The following is a 20,176-nucleotide window of genomic DNA, read 5'->3' as shown; positions in this document are numbered from 1 at the left end:
TTGCTTTTTAACTGTCACCTTCGATAGCTCAGTTGGTAGAGCGGAGGACTGTAGGTGAAATTGCAGCAATCCTTAGGTCGCTGGTTCAAATCCGGCTCGAAGGAGGGTAGCTTTTCCTGTGGTTTGCGGCAGCTTTTTTACGAAAGTGCAGATTGATTTGTGCTTGCCCAAAAGATTATGTTTCTCTGAGAGTGCCAAATCCTTCAACTGTCACCTTCGATAGCTCAGTTGGTAGAGCAAAAGGACTGTAGGTGAAATTGCAAGAATCCTGAGGTCACTGGCTCAAAGGGGGTTAAGAATTTCTGTGGCTTGTGCCAACTTTTTGGACATATGAGATGTTTGCGTTGTGTTTTCCCAAAAGTGTTACATTCCCTGACCGGGAATCGAACCACGGCCGCGGCGGTGAGAGCGCCGAATCCTAACCACTAGACCACCAGGGACAGGTCTGAAACCCAACTCCATGAAGGGGCTAAACAACATTAATTTCCCTCTGCTCTCTTTTTCACTATCTCCATATGCAACTACTTTCCAGCTGAGGGGATGTAGCTCAGTGGTAGAGCGCATGCTTTGCATGTATGAGGCCCTGGGTTCAATCCCCAGCATCTCCATGGATCAGCCAATCTCTGCATGTCAAGCTATAAAAGGGCAGCTGTGATTCAGCATCACTTCTGACCCTCCATATTGAATCTAAGGGATCGGCATTGCTTTTTAACTGTCACCTTCGATAGCTCAGTTGGTAGAGCGGAGGACTGTAGGTGAAATTGCAGCAATCCTTAGGTCGCTGGTTCAAATCCGGCTCGAAGGAGGGTAGCTTTTCCTGTGGTTTGCGGCAGCTTTTTTACGAAAGTGCAGATTGATTTGTGCTTGCCCAAAAGATTATGTTTCTCTGAGAGTGCCAAATCCTTCAACTGTCACCTTCGATAGCTCAGTTGGTAGAGCAAAAGGACTGTAGGTGAAATTGCAAGAATCCTGAGGTCACTGGCTCAAAGGGGGTTAAGAATTTCTGTGGCTTGTGCCAACTTTTTTGAGACATATGAGATGTTTGCGTTGTGTTTTCCCAAAAGTGTTACATTCCCTGACCGGGAATCGAGCGCAGAGCCGCGGCGGTGAGAGCGCCGAATCCTAACCACTAGACCACCAGGGACAGGTCTGAAACCCAACTCCATGAAGGGGCTAAACAACATTAATTTCCCTCTGCTCTCTTTTTCACTATCTCCATATGCAACTACTTTCCAGCTGAGGGGATGTAGCTCAGTGGTAGAGCGCATGCTTTGCATGTATGAGGCCCTGGGTTCAATCCCCAGCATCTCCATGGATCAGCCAATCTCTGCATGTCAAGCTATAAAAGGGCAGCTGTGATTCAGCATCACTTCTGACCCTCCATATTGAATCTAAGGGATCGGCATTGCTTTTTAACTGTCACCTTCGATAGCTCAGTTGGTAGAGCGGAGGACTGTAGGTGAAATTGCAGCAATCCTTAGGTCGCTGGTTCAAATCCGGCTCAAGGAGGGTAGCTTTTCCTGTGGTTTGCGGCAGCTTTTTTTACGAAAGTGCAGATTGATTTGTGCTTGCCCAAAAGATTATGTTTCTCTGAGAGTGCCAAATCCTTCAACTGTCACCTTCGATAGCTCAGTTGGTAGAGCAAAAGGACTGTAGGTGAAATTGCAAGAATCCTGAGGTCACTGGCTCAAAGGGGGTTAAGAATTTCTGTGGCTTGTGCCAACTTTTTAGACATATGAGATGTTTGCGTTGTGTTTTCCCAAAGTGTTACATTCCCTGACCGGGAATCGAACCCGGGCCGCGGCGGTGAGAGCGCCGAATCCTAACCACTAGACCACCAGGGACAGGTCTGAAACCCAACTCCATGAAGGGGCTAAACAACATTAATTTCCCTCTGCTCTCTTTTTCACTATCTCCATATGCAACTACTTTCCAGCTGAGGGGATGTAGCTCAGTGGTAGAGCGCATGCTTTGCATGTATGAGGCCCTGGGTTCAATCCCCAGCATCTCCATGGATCAGCCAATCTCTGCATGTCAAGCTATAAAAGGGCAGCTGTGATTCAGCATCACTTCTGACCCTCCATATTGAATCTAAGGGATCGGCATTGCTTTTTAACTGTCACCTTCGATAGCTCAGTTGGTAGAGCGGAGGACTGTAGGTGAAATTGCAGCAATCCTTAGGTCGCTGGTTCAAATCCGGCTCGAAGGAGGGTAGCTTTTCCTGTGGTTTGCGGCAGCTTTTTTACGAAAGTGCAGATTGATTTGTGCTTGCCCAAAAGATTATGTTTCTCTGAGAGTGCCAAATCCTTCAACTGTCACCTTCGATAGCTCAGTTGGTAGAGCAAAAGGACTGTAGGTGAAATTGCAAGAATCCTGAGGTCACTGGCTCAAAGGGGGGTAAGAATTTCTGTGGCTTGTGCCAACTTTTTAGACATATGAGATGTTTGCGTTGTGTTTTCCCAAAAGTGTTACATTCCCTGACCGGGAATCGAACACGGGCCGCGGCGGTGAGAGCGCCGAATCCTAACCACTAGACCACCAGGGACAGGTCTGAAACCCAACTCCATGAAGGGGCTAAACAACATTAATTTCCCTCTGCTCTCTTTTTCACTATCTCCATATGCAACTACTTTCCAGCTGAGGGGATGTAGCTCAGTGGTAGAGCGCATGCTTTGCATGTATGAGGCCCTGGGTTCAATCCCCAGCATCTCCATGGATCAGCCAATCTCTGCATGTCAAGCTATAAAAGGGCAGCTGTGATTCAGCATCACTTCTGACCCTCCATATTGAATCTAAGGGATCGGCATTGCTTTTTAACTGTCACCTTCGATAGCTCAGTTGGTAGAGCGGAGGACTGTAGGTGAAATTGCAGCAATCCTTAGGTCGCTGGCTCGAAGGAGGGTAGCTTTTCCTGTGGTTTGCGGCAGCTTTTTTACGAAAGTGCAGATTGATTTGTGCTTGCCCAAAAGATTATGTTTCTCTGAGAGTGCCAAATCCTTCAACTGTCACCTTCGATAGCTCAGTTGGTAGAGCGGAGGACTGTAGGTGAAATTGCAAGAATCCTGAGGTCACTGGCTCAAAGGGGGTTAAGAATTTCTGTGGCTTGTGCCAACTTTTTAGACATATGAGATGTTTGCGTTGTGTTTTCCCAAAAGTGTTACATTCCCTGACCGGGAATCGAACCCGGGCCGCGGCGGTGAGCGCCGAATCCTAACCACTAGACCACCAGGGACAGGTCTGAAACCCAACTCCATGAAGGGGCTAAACAACATTAATTTCCCTCTGCTCTCTTTTTCACTATCTCCATATGCAACTACTTTCCAGCTGAGGGGATGTAGCTCAGTGGTAGAGCGCATGCTTTGCATGTATGAGGCCCTGGGTTCAATCCCCAGCATCTCCATGGATCAGCCAATCTCTGCATGTCAAGCTATAAAAGGGCAGCTGTGATTCAGCATCACTTCTGACCCTCCATATTGAATCTAAGGGATCGGCATTGCTTTTTAACTGTCACCTTCGATAGCTCAGTTGGTAGAGCGGAGGACTGTAGGTGAAATTGCAGCAATCCTTAGGTCGCTGGTTCAAATCCGGCTCGAAGGAGGGTAGCTTTTCCTGTGGTTTTGCGGCAGCTTTTTTACGAAAGTGCAGATTGATTTGTGCTTGCCCAAAAGATTATGTTTCTCTGAGAGTGCCAAATCCTTCAACTGTCACCTTCGATAGCTCAGTTGGTAGAGCAAAAGGACTGTAGGTGAAATTGCAAGAATCCTGAGGTCACTGGCTCAAAGGGGGTTAAGAATTTCTGTGGCTTGTGCCAACTTTTAGATTATTCAAACACACAAGGTAGTCATTAAAAAATACAATATTCTCCCTACCAGTTTTATATGTATATACAGCCTTCTGTGTGAGTATTCTAGGGGTGTTTTTTGAGGGTCTGAAGGTCGGTTTGAACCCCGTTTGACACCAACCATGACCAGAACCATCAGAGGGGTTGTGTCCTATATATCAGGGCCTCTCCTAGGTTTGTATTGTGCTTGCTTCGGCAGCACATATACTAAAATTGGAACGATACAGAGAAGATTAGCATGGCCCCTGCGCAAGGATGACACGCAAATTCGTGAAGCGTTCCTTATTTTGAGCCCTTTTGACCCCTCTTTTAACCCCTGACCCAAAAAAGCATTTATAAAAAATAACACCCCTCCCCCCCGTCCAAAAAAATACCCTTACATTTTGTGGAGCAAGACAATGTTGCAGTCTTTGTCCAACTTTATTAAATATATACAAATTAATTGGGGAGCGAGACAAGGTGGCAGTCTGAGTCCAACTTTATTCAATATTTACAATTGAATTGGGGGGTGAGACAGGGTTGCAGTCTGAGTACAGCTGTATTCAACATAACAAACGTGAATGTCACAACATTTTAAACAGACAAAAAAGTAGAGTGAAAAACATCTCCAAATCCAAACACATTCCTACTTTGTGTTTTTGGTAACTCTGTGTATGGTGTATTTTTGTGAGGTGTTGGGGATTGTTTAAACTCCACTGATGTACTGTGTGTGAGTATAATTGTATTTATTTTGACTGAGGATGTCTGTGTGTGTCTTTTCTCTATTTGTTTACTGATTTCTCTCTCCATTCTCTACTGCTGTCTCCTCTCTCTACTAGGCTACTGTGTCCTTTCTAGTTGTCTTCCTCCTCTACTACTATGTTTCTCTCTCTACTACTGTCTCTCTCGCTCTCATTCTCTCTCTACTGATTGGGGAGTTAGTTTTAAGTATCTTTGGCCAGGCCATGTTGCAGAGAGCGGGGGAAGGGTGGGAAGTGGTCAGGGCAGGGGAACAAAGACCTGGGGAGGAGCAACAAAAAGCAGAAGGGGAGGGGTTAGAGACCAAGAGCCCTGAATCATAAAAGGCGTCGTTTTTAAACTACATTTCAGTGTAGGATCACTCTTTAAAAATAAGAGTAAATTCTATTTCAAGTTCTACATCTATAAATCAAGTTTAAATATCACAAATAGGCTGCTTTTCATTTATTCATAACTTTTTTTCTTCCCAACATTAAAACAAATTTTACATTTTCTCAACGTTACAGTAATTTTTTCGTAGGCTACTCAACATTTACTACTAAGTCTGTGCGCAAGGACGTATTGTGAATGCAGCCGCAGAGCATGTTTGTAGTGTGACGGGTTTCGATAAGTGTGTTGGTGGTTCTGGTGCGAGGGCTTTTGTTCTACCCTATCAACGACCAAGACAGGACATTGTATTCACATATCTCCTGGCATGCGTTGCAACTCTCATATTCAGAGGTTAGATTATTCAAACACACAAGGTAGTCATAAAAAAATACAATATTCTCCCTACCAGTTTTATATATATAGCCTTCTGTGTGAGTATTCTAGGGGTGTTTTTTGAGGGTCTGAAGGTCGGTTTGAACCCCGTTTGATACCAACCATGACCAGAACCATCAGAGGGGTTGTGTCCTATATATCAGGGCCTCTCCTAGGTTTGTATTGTGCTTGCTTCGGCAGCACATATACTAAAATTGGAACGATACAGAGAAGATTAGCATGGCCCCTGCGCAAGGATGACACGCAAATTCGTGAAGCGTTCCTTATTTTGAGCCCTTTTGACCCCTCTTTTAACCCCTGACCCAAAAAAGCATATATAAAAAATAACACCCCACCCCCCCGTCCAAAAAAATACCCTTACATTTTGTGGAGCAAGACAATGTTGCAGTCTTTGTCCAACTTTATTCAATATATACAAATTAATTGGGGAGCGAGACAAGGTTGCAGTCTGAGTCCAACTTTATTCAATATTTACAATTGAATTGGGGGGTGAGACAGGGTTGCAGTCTGAGTACAGCTGTATTCAACATAACAAACGTGAATGTCACAACATTTTAAACAGACATAAAAGTAGAGTGAAAAACATCTCCAAATCCAAACACATTCCTACTTTGTGTTTTTGGTAACTCTGTGTATGGTGTATTTTTGTGAGGTGTTGGGGGATTGTTTAAACTCCACTGATGTACTGTGTGTGAGTATAATTGTATTTATTTTGACTGAGGATGTCTGTGTGTGTCTTTTCTCTATTTGTTTACTGATTTCTCTCTCCATTCTCTACTGCTGTCTCCTCTCTCTACTAGGCTACTGTGTCCTTTCTAGTTGTCTTCCTCCTCTACTACTATGTTTCTCTCTCTACTACTGTCTCTCTCGCTCTCATTCTCTCTCTACTGATTGGGGAGTTAGTTTTAAGTATCTTTGGCCAGGCCATGTTGCAGAGAGCGGGGGAAGGGTGGGAAGTGGTCAGGGCAGGGGAACAAAGACCTGGGGAGGAGCAACAAAAAGCAGAAGGGGAGGGGTTAGAGACCAAGAGCCCTGAATCATAAAAGGCGTCGTTTTTAAACTACATTTCAGTGTAGGATCACTCTTTAAAAATAAGAGTAAATTCTATTTCAAGTTCTACATCTATAAATCAAGTTTAAATATCACAAATAGGCTGCTTTTCATTTCTTCATAACTTTTTTTCTTCCCATTATTAAAACAAATTTTACATTTTCTCAACGTTACAGTAATTTTTTTCGTAGGCTACTCAACATTTACTACTAAGTCTGTGCGCAAGGACGTATTGGTGAATGCAGCCGCAGAGCATGTTTGTAGTGTGACGGGTTTCGATAAGTGTGTTGGTGGTTCTGGTGCGAGGGCTTTTGGTCTACCCTATCAACGACCAAGACGGGACATTGTATTCACATATCTCCTGGCATGCGTTGCAACTCTCATATTCAGAGATTAGATTATTCAAACACACAAGGTAGTCATTAAAAAATACAATATTCTCCTTACCAGTTTTACATGTATATACAGCCTTCTGTGTGAGTATTCTAGGGGTGTTTTTTGAGGGTCTGAAGGTCGGTTTGAACCCCGTTTGACACCAACCATGACCAGAACCATCAGAGGGGTTGTGTCCTATATATCAGGGCCTCTCCTAGGTTTGTATTGTGCTTGCTTCGGCAGCACATATACTAAAATTGGAACGATACAGAGAAGATTAGCATGGCCCCTGCGCAAGGATGACACGCAAATTCGTGAAGCGTTCCTTATTTTGAGCCCTTTTGACCCCTCTTTTAACCCCTGACCCAAAAAAGCATATATAAAAAAGAACACCCCCCCACCCCCCGTCCAAAAAAATACCCTTACATTTTGTGGAGCAAGACAATGTTGCAGTCTTTGTCCAACTTTATTAAATATATACAAATTAATTGGGGAGCGAGACAAGGTTGCAGTCTGAGTCCAACTTTATTCAATATTTACAATTGAATTGGGGGGTGAGACAGGGTTGCAGTCTGAGTACAGCTGTATTCAACATAACAAACGTGAATGTCACAACATTTTAAACAGACATAAAAGTAGAGTGAAAAACATCTCCAAATCCAAACACATTCCTACTTTGTGTTTTTGGTAACTCTGTGTATGGTGTATTTTTGTGAGGTGTTGGGGATTGTTTAAACTCCACTGATGTACTGTGTGTGAGTATAATTGTATTTATTTTGACTGAGGATGTCTGTGTGTGTCTTTTCTCTATTTGTTTACTGATTTCTCTCTCCATTCTCTACTGCTGTCTCCTCTCTCTACTAGGCTACTGTGTCCTTTCTAGTTGTCTTCCTCCTCTACTACTATGTTTCTCTCTCTACTACTGTCTCTCTCGCTCTCATTCTCTCTCTACTGATTGGGGAGTTAGTTTTAAGTATCTTTGGCCAGGCCATGTTGCAGAGAGCGGGGGAAGGGTGGGAAGTGGTCAGGGCAGGGGAACAAAGACCTGGGGAGGAGCAACAAAAAGCAGAAGGGGAGGGGTTAGAGACCAAGAGCCCTGAATCATAAAAGGCGTCGTTTTTAAACTACATTTCAGTGTAGGATCACTCTTTAAAAATAAGAGTAAATTCTATTTCAAGTTCTACATCTATAAATCAAGTTTAAATATCACAAATAGGCTGCTTTTCATTTATTCGTAACTTTTTTTCTTCCCAACATTAAAACAAATTTTACATTTTCTCAACGTTACAGTAATTTTTTCGTAGGCTACTCAACATTTACTACTAAGTCTGTGCGCAAGGACGTATTGTGAATGCAGCCGCAGAGCATGTTTGTAGTGTGACGGGTTTTGGTGAGTGTGTTGGTGGGTCTGGTGCGAGGGCTTTTGTTCTACCCTATCAACGACCAAGACGGGACATTGTATTCACATATCTCCTGGCATGCGTTGCAACTCTCATATTCAGAGGCTAGATTATTCAAACACACAAGGTAGTCATTAAAAAATACAATATTCTCCCTACCAGTTTTATATGTATATACAGCCTTCAGTGTGAGTATTCTAGGGGTGTTTTTTGAGGGTCTGAAGGTCGGTTTGAACCCCGTTTGACACCAACCATGACCAGAACCATCAGAGGGGTTGTGTCCTATATATCAGGGCCTCTCCTAGGTTTGTATTGTGCTTGCTTCGGCAGCACATATACTAAAATTGGAACGATACAGAGAAGATTAGCATGGCCCCTGCGCAAGGATGACACGCAAATTCGTGAAGCGTTCCTTATTTTGAGCCCTTTTGACCCCTCTTTTAACCCCTGACCCAAAAAAGCATATATAAAAAATAACACCCCCCCACCCCCGTCCAAAAAATACCCTTACATTTTGTGGAGCAAGACAATGTTGCAGTCTTTGTCAACTTTATTCAATATATACAAATTAATTGGGGAGCGAGACAAGGTTGCAGTCTGAGTCCAACTTTATTCAATATTTACAATTGAATTGGGGGGTGAGACAGGGTTGCAGTCTGAGTACAGCTGTATTCAACATAACAAACGTGAATGTCACAACATTTTAAACAGACATAAAAGTAGAGTGAAAAACATCTCCAAATCCAAACACATTCCTACTTTGTGTTTTTGGTAACTCTGTGTATGGTGTATTTTTGTGAGGTGTTGGGGGTTGTTTAAACTCCACTGATGTACTGTGTGTGAGTATAATTGTATTTATTTTGACTGAGGATGTCTGTGTGTGTCTTTTCTCTATTTGTTTACTGATTTCTCTCTCCATTCTCTACTGCTGTCTCCTCTCTCTACTAGGCTACTGTGTCCTTTCTAGTTGTCTTCCTCCTCTACTACTATGTTTCTCTCTCTACTACTGTCTCTCTCGCTCTCATTCTCTCTCTACTGATTGGGGAGTTAGTTTTAAGTATCTTTGGCCAGGCCATGTTGCAGAGAGCGGGGGAAGGGTGGGAAGTGGTCAGGGCAGGGGAACAAAGACCTGGGGAGGAGCAACAAAAAGCAGAAGGGGAGGGGTTAGAGACCAAGAGCCCTGAATCATAAAAGGCGTCATTTTTAAACTACATTTCAGTGTAGGATCACTCTTTAAAAATAAGAGTAAATTCTATTTCAAGTTCTACATCTATAAATCAAGTTTAAATATCACAAATAGGCTGCTTTTCATTTCTTCATAACTTTTTTTCTTCCCATTATTAAAACAAATTTTACATTTTCTCAACGTTACAGTAATTTTTTCGTAGGCTACTCAACATTTACTACTAAGTCTGTGCGCAAGGACGTATTGTGAATGCAGCCGCAGAGCATGTTTTTAGTGTGACGGGTTTCGATAAGTGTGTTGGTGGTTCTGGTGCGAGGGCTTTTGGTCTACCCTATCAACGACCAAGACGGGACATTGTATTCACATATCTCCTGGCATGCGTTGCAACTCTCATATTCAGAGATTAGATTATTCAAACACACAAGGTAGTCATTAAAAAATACAATATTCTCCTTACCAGTTTTACATGTATATACAGCCTTCTGTGTGAGTATTCTAGGGGTGTTTTTTGAGGGTCTGAAGGTCGGTTTGAACCCCGTTTGACACCAACCATGACCAGAACCATCAGAGGGGTTGTGTCCTATATATCAGGGCCTCTCCTAGGTTTGTATTGTGCTTGCTTCGGCAGCACATATACTAAAATTGGAACGATACAGAGAAGATTAGCATGGCCCCTGCGCAAGGATGACACGCAAATTCGTGAAGCGTTCCTTATTTTGAGCCCTTTTGACCCCTCTTTTAACCCCTGACCCAAAAAAGCATATATAAAAAATAACACCCCCCCCCACCCCCCGTCCGAAAAATACCCTTACATTTTGTGGAGCAAGACAATGTTGCAGTCTTTGTCAACTTTATTCAATATATACAAATTAATTGGGGAGCGAGACAAGGTTGCAGTCTGAGTCCAACTTTATTCAATATTTACAATTGAATTGGGGGGGTGAGACAGGGTTGCAGTCTGAGTACAGCTGTATTCAACATAACAAACGTGAATGTCACAACATTTTAAACAGACATAAAAGTAGAGTGAAAAACATCTCCAAATCCAAACACATTCCTACTTTGTGTTTTTGGTAACTCTGTGTATGGTGTATTTTTGTGAGGTGTTGGGGGTTGTTTAAACTCCACTGATGTACTGTGTGTGAGTATAATTGTATTTATTTTGACTGAGGATGTCTGTGTGTGTCTTTTCTCTATTTGTTTACTGATTTCTCTCTCCATTCTCTACTGCTGTCTCCTCTCTCTACTAGGCTACTGTGTCCTTTCTAGTTGTCTTCCTCCTCTACTACTATGTTTCTCTCTCTACTACTGTCTCTCTCGCTCTCATTCTCTCTCTACTGATTGGGGAGTTAGTTTTAAGTATCTTTGGCCAGGCCATGTTGCAGAGAGCGGGGGAAGGGTGGGAAGTGGTCAGGGCAGGGGAACAAAGACCTGGGGAGGAGCAACAAAAAGCAGAAGGGGAGGGGTTAGAGACCAAGAGCCCTGAATCATAAAAGGCGTCGTTTTTAAACTACATTTCAGTGTAGGATCACTCTTTAAAAATAAGAGTAAATTCTATTTCAAGTTCTACATCTATAAATCAAGTTTAAATATCACAAATAGGCTGCTTTTCATTTCTTCATAACTTTTTTTCTTCCCATTATTAAAACAAATTTTACATTTTCTCAACGTTACAGTAATTTTTTCGTAGGCTACTCAACATTTACTACTAAGTCTGTGCGCAAGGACGTATTGTGAATGCAGCCGCAGAGCATGTTTGTAGTGTGACGGGTTTTGGTGAGTGTGTTGGTGGGTCTGGTGCGAGGGCTTTTGTTCTACCCTATCAACGACCAAGACGGGACATTGTATTCACATATCTCCTGGCATGCGTTGCAACTCTCATATTCAGAGGCTAGATTATTCAAACACACAAGGTAGTCATTCAAAAATACAATATTCTCCCTACCAGTTTTATATGTATATACAGCCTTCAGTGTGAGTATTCTAGGGGTGTTTTTTGAGGGTCTGAAGGTCGGTTTGAACCCCGTTTGACACCAACCATGACCAGAACCATCAGAGGGGTTGTGTCCTATATATCAGGGCCTCTCCTAGGTTTGTATTGTGCTTGCTTCGGCAGCACATATACTAAAATTGGAACGATACAGAGAAGATTAGCATGGCCCCTGCGCAAGGATGACACGCAAATTCGTGAAGCGTTCCTTATTTTGAGCCCTTTTGACCCCTCTTTTAACCCCTGACCCAAAAAAGCATTTATAAAAAATAACACCCCTCCCCCCCATTCCAAAAAAATACCCTTACATTTTGTGGAGCAAGACAATGTTGCAGTCTTTGTCAACTTTATTCAATATATACAAATTAATTGGGGAGCGAGACAAGGTTGCAGTCTGAGTCCAACTTTATTCAATATTTACAATTGAATTGGGGGGTGAGACAGGGTTGCAGTCTGAGTACAGCTGTATTCAACATAACAAACGTGAATGTCACAACATTTTAAACAGACAAAAAAGTAGAGTGAAAAACATCTCCAAATCCAAACACATTCCTACTTTGTGTTTTTGGTAACTCTGTGTATGGTGTATTTTTGTGAGGTGTTGGGGATTGTTTAAACTCCACTGATGTACTGTGTGTGAGTATAATTGTATTTATTTTGACTGAGGATGTCTGTGTGTGTCTTTTCTCTATTTGTTTACTGATTTCTCTCTCCATTCTCTACTGCTGTCTCCTCTCTCTACTAGGCTACTGTGTCCTTTCTAGTTGTCTTCCTCCTCTACTACTATGTTTCTCTCTCTACTACTGTCTCTCTCGCTCTCATTCTCTCTCTACTGATTGGGGAGTTAGTTTTAAGTATCTTTGGCCAGGCCATGTTGCAGAGAGCGGGGGAAGGGTGGGAAGTGGTCAGGGCAGGGGAACAAAGACCTGGGGAGGAGCAACAAAAAGCAGAAGGGGAGGGGTTAGAGACCAAGAGCCCTGAATCATAAAAGGCGTCGTTTTTAAACTACATTTCAGTGTAGGATCACTCTTTAAAAATAAGAGTAAATTCTATTTCAAGTTCTACATCTATAAATCAAGTTTAAATATCACAAATAGGCTGCTTTTCATTTCTTCATAACTTTTTTTCTTCCCATTATTAAAACAAATTTTACATTTTCTCAACGTTACAGTAATTTTTTCGTAGGCTACTCAACATTTACTACTAAGTCTGTGCGCAAGGACGTATTGTGAATGCAGCCGCAGAGCATGTTTTGTAGTGTGACGGGTTTTCGGTAAGTGTGTTGGTGGGTTCTGGTGCGAGGGCTTTTGGTCTACCCTATCAACGACCAAGACGGGACATTGTATTCACATATCTCCTGGCATGCGTTGCAACTCTCATATTCAGAGATTAGATTATTCAAACACACAAGGTAGTCATTAAAAAATACAATATTCTCCCTACCAGTTTTATATGTATATACAGCCTTCTGTGTGAGTATTCTAGGGGTGTTTTTTGAGGGTCTGAAGGTCGGTTTGAACCCCGTTTGACACCAACCATGACCAGAACCATCAGAGGGGTTGTGTCCTATATATCAGGGCCTCTCCTAGGTTTGTATTGTGCTTGCTTCGGCAGCACATATACTAAAATTGGAACGATACAGAGAAGATTAGCATGGCCCCTGCGCAAGGATGACACGCAAATTCGTGAAGCGTTCCTTATTTTGAGCCCTTTTGACCCCTCTTTTAAACCCCTGACCCAAAAAAGCATATATAAAAAATAACACCCCCCCCCCGTCCAAAAAAATACCCTTACATTTTGTGGAGCAAGACAATGTTGCAGTCTTTGTCCAACTTTATTCAATATATACAAATTAATTGGGGAGCGAGACAAGGTTGCAGTCTGAGTCCAACTTTATTCAATATTTACAATTGAATTGGGGGGGTGAGACAGGGTTGCAGTCTGAGTACAGCTGTATTCAACATAACAAACGTGAATGTCACAACATTTTAAACAGACATAAAAGTAGAGTGAAAAACATCTCCAAATCCAAACACATTCCTACTTTGTGTTTTTGGTAACTCTGTGTATGGTGTATTTTTGTGAGGTGTTGGGGGTTGTTTAAACTCCACTGATGTACTGTGTGTGAGTATAATTGTATTTATTTTGACTGAGGATGTCTGTGTGTGTCTTTTCTCTATTTGTTTACTGATTTCTCTCTCCATTCTCTACTGCTGTCTCCTCTCTCTACTAGGCTACTGTGTCCTTTCTAGTTGTCTTCCTCCTCTACTACTATGTTTCTCTCTCTACTACTGTCTCTCTCGCTCTCATTCTCTCTCTACTGATTGGGGAGTTAGTTTTAAGTATCTTTGGCCAGGCCATGTTGCAGAGAGCGGGGGAAGGGTGGGAAGTGGTCAGGGCAGGGGAACAAAGACCTGGGGAGGAGCAACAAAAAGCAGAAGGGGAGGGGTTAGAGACCAAGAGCCCTGAATCATAAAAGGCGTCGTTTTTAAACTACATTTCAGTGTAGGATCACTCTTTAAAAATAAGAGTAAATTCTATTTCAAGTTCTACATCTATAAATCAAGTTTAAATATCACAAATAGGCTGCTTTTCATTTATTCATAACTTTTTTTCTTCCCAACATTAAAACAAATTTTACATTTTCTCAACGTTACAGTAATTTTTTCGTAGGCTACTCAACATTTACTACTAAGTCTGTGCGCAAGGACGTATTGTGAATGCAGCCGCAGAGCATGTTTGTAGTGTGACGGGTTTTGGTGAGTGTGTTGGTGGGTCTGGTGCGAGGGCTTTTGTTCTACCCTATCAACGACCAAGACGGGACATTGTATTCACATATCTCCTGGCATGCGTTGCAACTCTCATATTCAGAGATTAGATTATTCAAACACACAAGGTAGTAATTAAAAAATACAATATTCTCCCTACCAGTTTTACATGTATATACAGCCTTCTGTGTGAGTATTCTAGGGGTGTTTTTTGAGGGTCTGAAGGTCGGTTTGAACCCCGTTTGACACCAACCATGACCAGAACCATCAGAGGGGTTGTGTCCTATATATCAGGGCCTCTCCTAGGTTTGTATTGTGCTTGCTTCGGCAGCACATATACTAAAATTGGAACGATACAGAGAAGATTAGCATGGCCCCTGCGCAAGGATGACACGCAAATTCGTGAAGCGTTCCTTATTTTGAGCCCTTTTGACCCCTCTTTTAACCCCCTGACCCAAAAAAGCATTTATAAAAAATAACACCCCACCCCCCCGTCCAAAAAAATACCCTTACATTTTGTGGAGCAAGACAATGTTGCAGTCTTTGTCCAACTTTATTCAATATATACAAATTAATTGGGGAGCGAGACAAGGTTGCAGTCTGAGTCCAACTTTATTCAATATTTACAATTGAATTGGGGGTGAGACAGGGTTGCAGTCTGAGTACAGCTGTATTCAACATAACAAACGTGAATGTCACAACATTTTAAACAGACATAAAAGTAGAGTGAAAAACATCTCCAATTCCAAACACATTCCTACTTTGTGTTTTTGGTAACTCTGTGTATGGTGTATTTTTGTGAGGTGTTGGGGATTGTTTAAACTCCACTGATGTACTGTGTTTGAGTATAATTGTATTTATTTTGACTGAGGATGTCTGTGTGTGTCTTTTCTCTATTTGTTTACTGATTTCTCTCTCCATTCTCTACTGCTGTCTCCTCTCTCTACTAGGCTACTGTGTCCTTTCTAGTTGTCTTCCTCCTCTACTACTATGTTTCTCTCTCTACTACTGTCTCTCTCGCTCTCATTCTCTCTCTACTGATTGGGGAGTTAGTTTTAAGTATCTTTGGCCAGGCCATGTTGCAGAGAGCGGGGGAAGGGTGGGAAGTGGTCAGGGCAGGGGAACAAAGACCTGGGGAGGAGCAACAAAAAGCAGAAGGGGAGGGGTTAGAGACCAAGAGCCCTGAATCATAAAAGGCGTCGTTTTTAAACTACATTTCAGTGTAGGATCACTCTTTAAAAATAAGAGTAAATTCTATTTCAAGTTCTACATCTATAAATGAAGTTTAAATATCACAAATAGGCTGCTTTTCATTTATTCATAACTTTTTTTCTTCCCAACATTAAAACAAATTTTACATTTTCTCAACGTTACAGTAATTTTTTCGTAGGCTACTCAACATTTACTACTAAGTCTGTGCGCAAGGACGTATTGTGAATGCAGCCGCAGAGCATGTTTGTAGTGTGACGGGTTTCGATGAGTGTGTTGGTGGGTCTGGTGCGAGGGCTTTTGGTCTACCCTATCAACGACCAAGACGGGACATTGTATTCACATATCTCCTGGCATGCGTTGCAACTCTCATATTCAGAGATTAGATTATTCAAACACACAAGGTAGTCATTAAAAAATACAATATTCTCCCTACCAGTTTTACATGTATATACAGCCTTCTGTGTGAGTATTCTAGGGGTGTTTTTTGAGGGTCTGAAGGTCGGTTTGAACCCCGTTTGACACCAACCATGACCAGAACCATCAGAGGGGTTGTGTCCTATATATCAGGGCCTCTCCTAGGTTTGTATTGTGCTTGCTTCGGCAGCACATATACTAAAATTGGAACGATACAGAGAAGATTAGCATGGCCCCTGCGCAAGGATGACACGCAAATTCGTGAAGCGTTCCTTATTTTGAGCCCTTTTGACCCCTCTTTTAACCCCTGACCCAAAAAAGCATATATAAAAAATAACACCCCACCTCCCGTCCAAAAAAATACCCTTACATTTTGTGGAGCAAGACAATGTTGCAGTCTTTGTCCAACTTTATTAAATATATACAAATTAATTGGGGAGCGAGACAAGGTTGCAGTCTGAGTCCAACTTTATTCAATATTTACAATTGAATTGGGGGGGTGAGACAGGGTTGCAGTCTGAGTACAGCTGTATTCAACATAACAAACGTGAATGTCACAACATTTTAAACAGACATAAAAGTAGAGTGAAAAACATCTCCAAATCCAAACACATTCCTACTTTGTGTTTTTGGTAACTCTGTGTATGGTGTATTTTTGTGAGGTGTTGGGGGTTGTTTAAACTCCACTGATGTACTGTGTGTGAGTATAATTGTATTTATTTTGACTGAGGATGTCTGTGTGTGTCTTTTCTCTATTTGTTTACTGATTTCTCTCTCCATTCTCTACTGCTGTCTCCTCTCGCTACTAGGCTACTGTGTCCTTTCTAGTTGTCTTCCTCCTCTACTACTATGTTTCTCTCTCTACTACTGTCTCTCTCGCTCTCATTCTCTCTCTACTGATTGGGGAGTTAGTTTTAAGTATCTTTGGCCAGGCCATGTTGCAGAGAGCGGGGGAAGGGTGGGAAGTGGTCAGGGCAGGGGAACAAAGACCTGGGGAGGAGCAACAAAAAGCAGAAGGGGAGGGGTTAGAGACCAAGAGCCCTGAATCATAAAAGGCGTCGTTTTTAAACTACATTTCAGTGTAGGATCACTCTTTAAAAATAAGAGTAAATTCTATTTCAAGTTCTACATCTATAAATCAAGTTTAAATATCACAAATAGGCTGCTTTTCATTTCTTCATAACTTTTTTTCTTCCCATTATTAAAACAAATTTTACATTTTCTCAACGTTACAGTAATTTTTTTGTAGGCTACTCAACATTTACTACTAAGTCTGTGCGCAAGGACGTATTGTGAATGCAGCCGCAGAGCATGTTTTTAGTGTGACGGGTTTCGATAAGTGTGTTGGTGGTTCTGGTGCGAGGGCTTTTGGTCTACCCTATCAACGACCAAGACGGGACATTGTATTCACATATCTCCTGGCATGCGTTGCAACTCTCATATTCAGAGGCTAGATTATTCAAACACACAAGGTAGTCATTAAAAAATACAATATTCTCCTTACCAGTTTTACATGTATATACAGCCTTCTGTGTGAGTATTCTAGGGGTGTTTTTTGAGGGTCTGAAGGTCGGTTTGAACCCCGTTTGACACCAACCATGACCAGAACCATCAGAGGGGTTGTGTCCTATATATCAGGGCCTCTCCTAGGTTTGTATTGTGCTTGCTTCGGCAGCACATATACTAAAATTGGAACGATACAGAGAAGATTAGCATGGCCCCTGCGCAAGGATGACACGCAAATTCGTGAAGCGTTCCTTATTTTGAGCCCTTTTGACCCCTCTTTTAACCCCTGACCCAAAAAAGCATTTATAAAAAATAACACCCCACCCCCCCGTCCAAAAAAATACCCTTACATTTTGTGGAGCAAGACAATGTTGCAGTCTTTGTCCAACTTTATTAAATATATACAAATTAATTGGGGAGCGAGACAAGGTTGCAGTCTGAGTCCAACTTTATTCAATATTTACAATTGAATTGGGGGGTGAGACAGGGTTGCAGTCTGAGTACAGCTGTATTCAACATAACAAACGTGAATGTCACAACATTTTAAACAGACATAAAAGTAGAGTGAAAAACATCTCCAAATCCAAACACATTCCTACTTTGTGTTTTTGGTAACTCTGTGTATGGTGTATTTTTGTGAGGTGTTGGGGGTTGTTTAAACTCCACTGATGTACTGTGTGTGAGTATAATTGTATTTATTTTGACTGAGGATGTCTGTGTGTGTCTTTTCTCTATTTGTTTACTGATTTCTCTCTCCATTCTCTACTGCTGTCTCCTCTCTCTACTAGGCTACTGTGTCCTTTCTAGTTGTCTTCCTCCTCTACTACTATGTTTCTCTCTCTACTACTGTCTCTCTCGCTCTCATTCTCTCTCTACTGATTGGGGAGTTAGTTTTAAGTATCTTTGGCCAGGCCATGTTGCAGAGAGCGGGGGAAGGGTGGGAAGTGGTCAGGGCAGGGGAACAAAGACCTGGGGAGGAGCAACAAAAAGCAGAAGGGGAGGGGTTAGAGACCAAGAGCCCTGAATCATAAAAGGCGTCGTTTTTAAACTACATTTCAGTGTAGGATCACTCTTTAAAAATAAGAGTAAATTCTATTTCAAGTTCTACATCTATAAATCAAGTTTAAATATCACAAATAGGCTGCTTTTCATTTATTCGTAACTTTTTTTCTTCCCAACATTAAAACAAATTTTACATTTTCTCAACGTTACAGTAATTTTTTTGTAGGCTACTCAACATTTACTACTAAGTCTGTGCGCAAGGACGTATTGTGAATGCAGCCGCAGAGCATGTTTTTAGTGTGACGGGTTTCGATAAGTGTGTTGGTGGTTCTGGTGCGAGGGCTTTTGGTCTACCCTATCAACGACCAAAACGGGACATTGTATTCACATATCTCCTGGCATGCGTTGCAACTCTCATATTCAGAGATTAGATTATTCAAACACACAAGGTAGTCATTAAAAAATACAATATTCTCCTTACCAGTTTTACATGTATATACAGCCTTCTGTGTGAGTATTCTAGGGGTGTTTTTTGAGGGTCTGAAGGTCGGTTTGAACCCCGTTTGACACCAACCATGACCAGAACCATCAGAGGGGTTGTGTCCTATATATCAGGGCCTCTCCTAGGTTTGTATTGTGCTTGCTTCGGCAGCACATATACTAAAATTGGAACGATACAGAGAAGATTAGCATGGCCCCTGCGCAAGGATGACACGCAAATTCGTGAAGCGTTCCTTATTTTGAGCCCTTTTGACCCCTCTTTTAACCCCTGACCCAAAAAAGCATTTATAAAAAATAACACCCCACCCCCCCGTCCAAAAAAATACCCTTACATTTTGTGGAGCAAGACAATGTTGCAGTCTTTGTCCAACTTTATTCAATATATACAAATTAATTGGGGAGCGAGACAGGGTTGCAGTCTGAGTACAGCTGTATTCAACATAACAAACTTGAATGTCACAACATTTTAAACAGACATAAAAGTAGAGTGAAAAACATCTCCAAATCCAAACACATTCCTATTTTGTGTTTTTGGTAACTCTGTGTATGGTGTATTTTTGTGAGGTGTTGGGGATTGTTTAAACTCCACTGATGTACTGTGTGTGAGTATAATTGTATTTATTTTGACTGAGGATGTCTGTGTGTGTCTTTTCTCTATTTGTTTACTGATTTCTCTCTCCATTCTCTACTGCTGTCTCCTCTCTCTACTAGGCTACTGTGTCCTTTCTAGTTGTCTTCCTCCTCTACTACTATGTTTCTCTCTCTACTACTGTCTCTCTCGCTCTCATTCTCTCTCTACTGATTGGGGAGTTAGTTTTAAGTATCTTTGGCCAGGCCATGTTGCAGAGAGCGGGGGAAGGGTGGGAAGTGGTCAGGGCAGGGGAACAAAGACCTGGGGAGGAGCAACAAAAAGCAGAAGGGGAGGGGTTAGAGACCAAGAGCCCTGAATCATAAAAGGCGTCGTTTTTAAACTACATTTCAGTGTAGGATCACTCTTTAAAAATAAGAGTAAATTCTATTTCAAGTTCTACATCTATAAATCAAGTTTAAATATCACAAATAGGCTGCTTTTCATTTCTTCATAACTTTTTTTCTTCCCATTATTAAAACAAATTTTACATTTTCTCAACGTTACAGTAATTTTTTTGTAGGCTACTCAACATTTACTACTAAGTCTGTGCGCAAGGACGTATTGTGAATGCAGCCGCAGAGCATGTTTGTAGTGTGACGGGTTTCGATAAGTGTGTTGGTGGTTCTGGTGCGAGGGCTTTTGGTCTACCCTATCAACGACCAAAACGGGACATTGTATTCACATATCTCCTGGCATGCGTTGCAACTCTCATATTCAGAGATTAGATTATTCAAACACACAAGGTAGTCATTAAAAAATACAATATTCTCCCTACCAGTTTTATATGTATATACAGCCTT

General features: G+C 41.8%; 24 non-coding genes across 24 annotated transcripts; 21 read left to right on the top strand and 3 right to left on the bottom strand.

Annotated features, from left to right (window-relative positions):
* Window positions 1–17: 17 nt before the first annotated feature.
* Window positions 18–104, top strand: trnay-gua. Its single transcript is given in 2 exon segments — window positions 18–54; window positions 69–104. It is a non-coding gene; the product is annotated as a tRNA-Tyr (tRNA).
* Window positions 105–368: 264 nt separating this feature from the next.
* Window positions 369–440, bottom strand: trnae-cuc. Its single transcript has one exon. It is a non-coding gene; the product is annotated as a tRNA-Glu (tRNA).
* A 96-nt stretch (window positions 441–536) lies between these two features.
* On the top strand, window positions 537–608 carry trnaa-ugc. The gene has a single exon. It is a non-coding gene; the product is annotated as a tRNA-Ala (tRNA).
* A 110-nt stretch (window positions 609–718) lies between these two features.
* trnay-gua lies at window positions 719–805 on the top strand. Its single transcript is given in 2 exon segments — window positions 719–755; window positions 770–805. It is a non-coding gene; the product is annotated as a tRNA-Tyr (tRNA).
* A 435-nt stretch (window positions 806–1,240) lies between these two features.
* Window positions 1,241–1,312, top strand: trnaa-ugc. Its single transcript has one exon. It is a non-coding gene; the product is annotated as a tRNA-Ala (tRNA).
* A 109-nt stretch (window positions 1,313–1,421) lies between these two features.
* Window positions 1,422–1,509, top strand: trnay-gua. Its single transcript is given in 2 exon segments — window positions 1,422–1,459; window positions 1,474–1,509. It is a non-coding gene; the product is annotated as a tRNA-Tyr (tRNA).
* A 263-nt stretch (window positions 1,510–1,772) lies between these two features.
* On the bottom strand, window positions 1,773–1,844 carry trnae-cuc. The gene has a single exon. It is a non-coding gene; the product is annotated as a tRNA-Glu (tRNA).
* A 96-nt stretch (window positions 1,845–1,940) lies between these two features.
* On the top strand, window positions 1,941–2,012 carry trnaa-ugc. Its single transcript has one exon. It is a non-coding gene; the product is annotated as a tRNA-Ala (tRNA).
* Window positions 2,013–2,122: 110 nt separating this feature from the next.
* Window positions 2,123–2,209, top strand: trnah-gug. Its single transcript is given in 2 exon segments — window positions 2,123–2,159; window positions 2,174–2,209. It is a non-coding gene; the product is annotated as a tRNA-Tyr (tRNA).
* A 264-nt stretch (window positions 2,210–2,473) lies between these two features.
* Window positions 2,474–2,545, bottom strand: trnae-cuc. Its single transcript has one exon. It is a non-coding gene; the product is annotated as a tRNA-Glu (tRNA).
* Window positions 2,546–2,641: 96 nt separating this feature from the next.
* On the top strand, window positions 2,642–2,713 carry trnaa-ugc. Its single transcript has one exon. It is a non-coding gene; the product is annotated as a tRNA-Ala (tRNA).
* Window positions 2,714–3,328: 615 nt separating this feature from the next.
* On the top strand, window positions 3,329–3,400 carry trnaa-ugc. Its single transcript has one exon. It is a non-coding gene; the product is annotated as a tRNA-Ala (tRNA).
* A 110-nt stretch (window positions 3,401–3,510) lies between these two features.
* trnay-gua lies at window positions 3,511–3,597 on the top strand. Its single transcript is given in 2 exon segments — window positions 3,511–3,547; window positions 3,562–3,597. It is a non-coding gene; the product is annotated as a tRNA-Tyr (tRNA).
* A 427-nt stretch (window positions 3,598–4,024) lies between these two features.
* LOC123492413 lies at window positions 4,025–4,131 on the top strand. The gene has a single exon (XR_006661773.1). It is a non-coding gene; the product is annotated as a U6 spliceosomal RNA (small nuclear RNA).
* A 1,374-nt stretch (window positions 4,132–5,505) lies between these two features.
* LOC123492412 lies at window positions 5,506–5,612 on the top strand. Its single transcript, XR_006661772.1, has one exon. It is a non-coding gene; the product is annotated as a U6 spliceosomal RNA (small nuclear RNA).
* A 1,381-nt stretch (window positions 5,613–6,993) lies between these two features.
* On the top strand, window positions 6,994–7,100 carry LOC123492411. Its single transcript, XR_006661771.1, has one exon. It is a non-coding gene; the product is annotated as a U6 spliceosomal RNA (small nuclear RNA).
* Window positions 7,101–8,480: 1,380 nt separating this feature from the next.
* Window positions 8,481–8,587, top strand: LOC121581705. Its single transcript, XR_006003241.1, has one exon. It is a non-coding gene; the product is annotated as a U6 spliceosomal RNA (small nuclear RNA).
* Window positions 8,588–9,964: 1,377 nt separating this feature from the next.
* LOC123492410 lies at window positions 9,965–10,071 on the top strand. Its single transcript, XR_006661770.1, has one exon. It is a non-coding gene; the product is annotated as a U6 spliceosomal RNA (small nuclear RNA).
* Window positions 10,072–11,452: 1,381 nt separating this feature from the next.
* Window positions 11,453–11,559, top strand: LOC121581742. The gene has a single exon (XR_006003275.1). It is a non-coding gene; the product is annotated as a U6 spliceosomal RNA (small nuclear RNA).
* A 1,381-nt stretch (window positions 11,560–12,940) lies between these two features.
* LOC123492409 lies at window positions 12,941–13,047 on the top strand. The gene has a single exon (XR_006661769.1). It is a non-coding gene; the product is annotated as a U6 spliceosomal RNA (small nuclear RNA).
* A 1,378-nt stretch (window positions 13,048–14,425) lies between these two features.
* Window positions 14,426–14,532, top strand: LOC123492408. Its single transcript, XR_006661768.1, has one exon. It is a non-coding gene; the product is annotated as a U6 spliceosomal RNA (small nuclear RNA).
* Window positions 14,533–15,910: 1,378 nt separating this feature from the next.
* Window positions 15,911–16,017, top strand: LOC123492407. Its single transcript, XR_006661767.1, has one exon. It is a non-coding gene; the product is annotated as a U6 spliceosomal RNA (small nuclear RNA).
* Window positions 16,018–17,395: 1,378 nt separating this feature from the next.
* LOC123492406 lies at window positions 17,396–17,502 on the top strand. The gene has a single exon (XR_006661766.1). It is a non-coding gene; the product is annotated as a U6 spliceosomal RNA (small nuclear RNA).
* A 1,378-nt stretch (window positions 17,503–18,880) lies between these two features.
* LOC123492405 lies at window positions 18,881–18,987 on the top strand. The gene has a single exon (XR_006661765.1). It is a non-coding gene; the product is annotated as a U6 spliceosomal RNA (small nuclear RNA).
* Window positions 18,988–20,176: the final 1,189 nt, after the last annotated feature.

The sequence above is a fragment of the Coregonus clupeaformis genome, chromosome 14, assembly GCF_020615455.1.
Source record: "Coregonus clupeaformis isolate EN_2021a chromosome 14, ASM2061545v1, whole genome shotgun sequence".
Taxonomy (NCBI): domain Eukaryota; kingdom Metazoa; phylum Chordata; class Actinopteri; order Salmoniformes; family Salmonidae; genus Coregonus; species Coregonus clupeaformis.
Note: the sequence above shows the minus strand (reverse complement) of the source record. Positions and strands in the feature narration are given on the sequence as shown.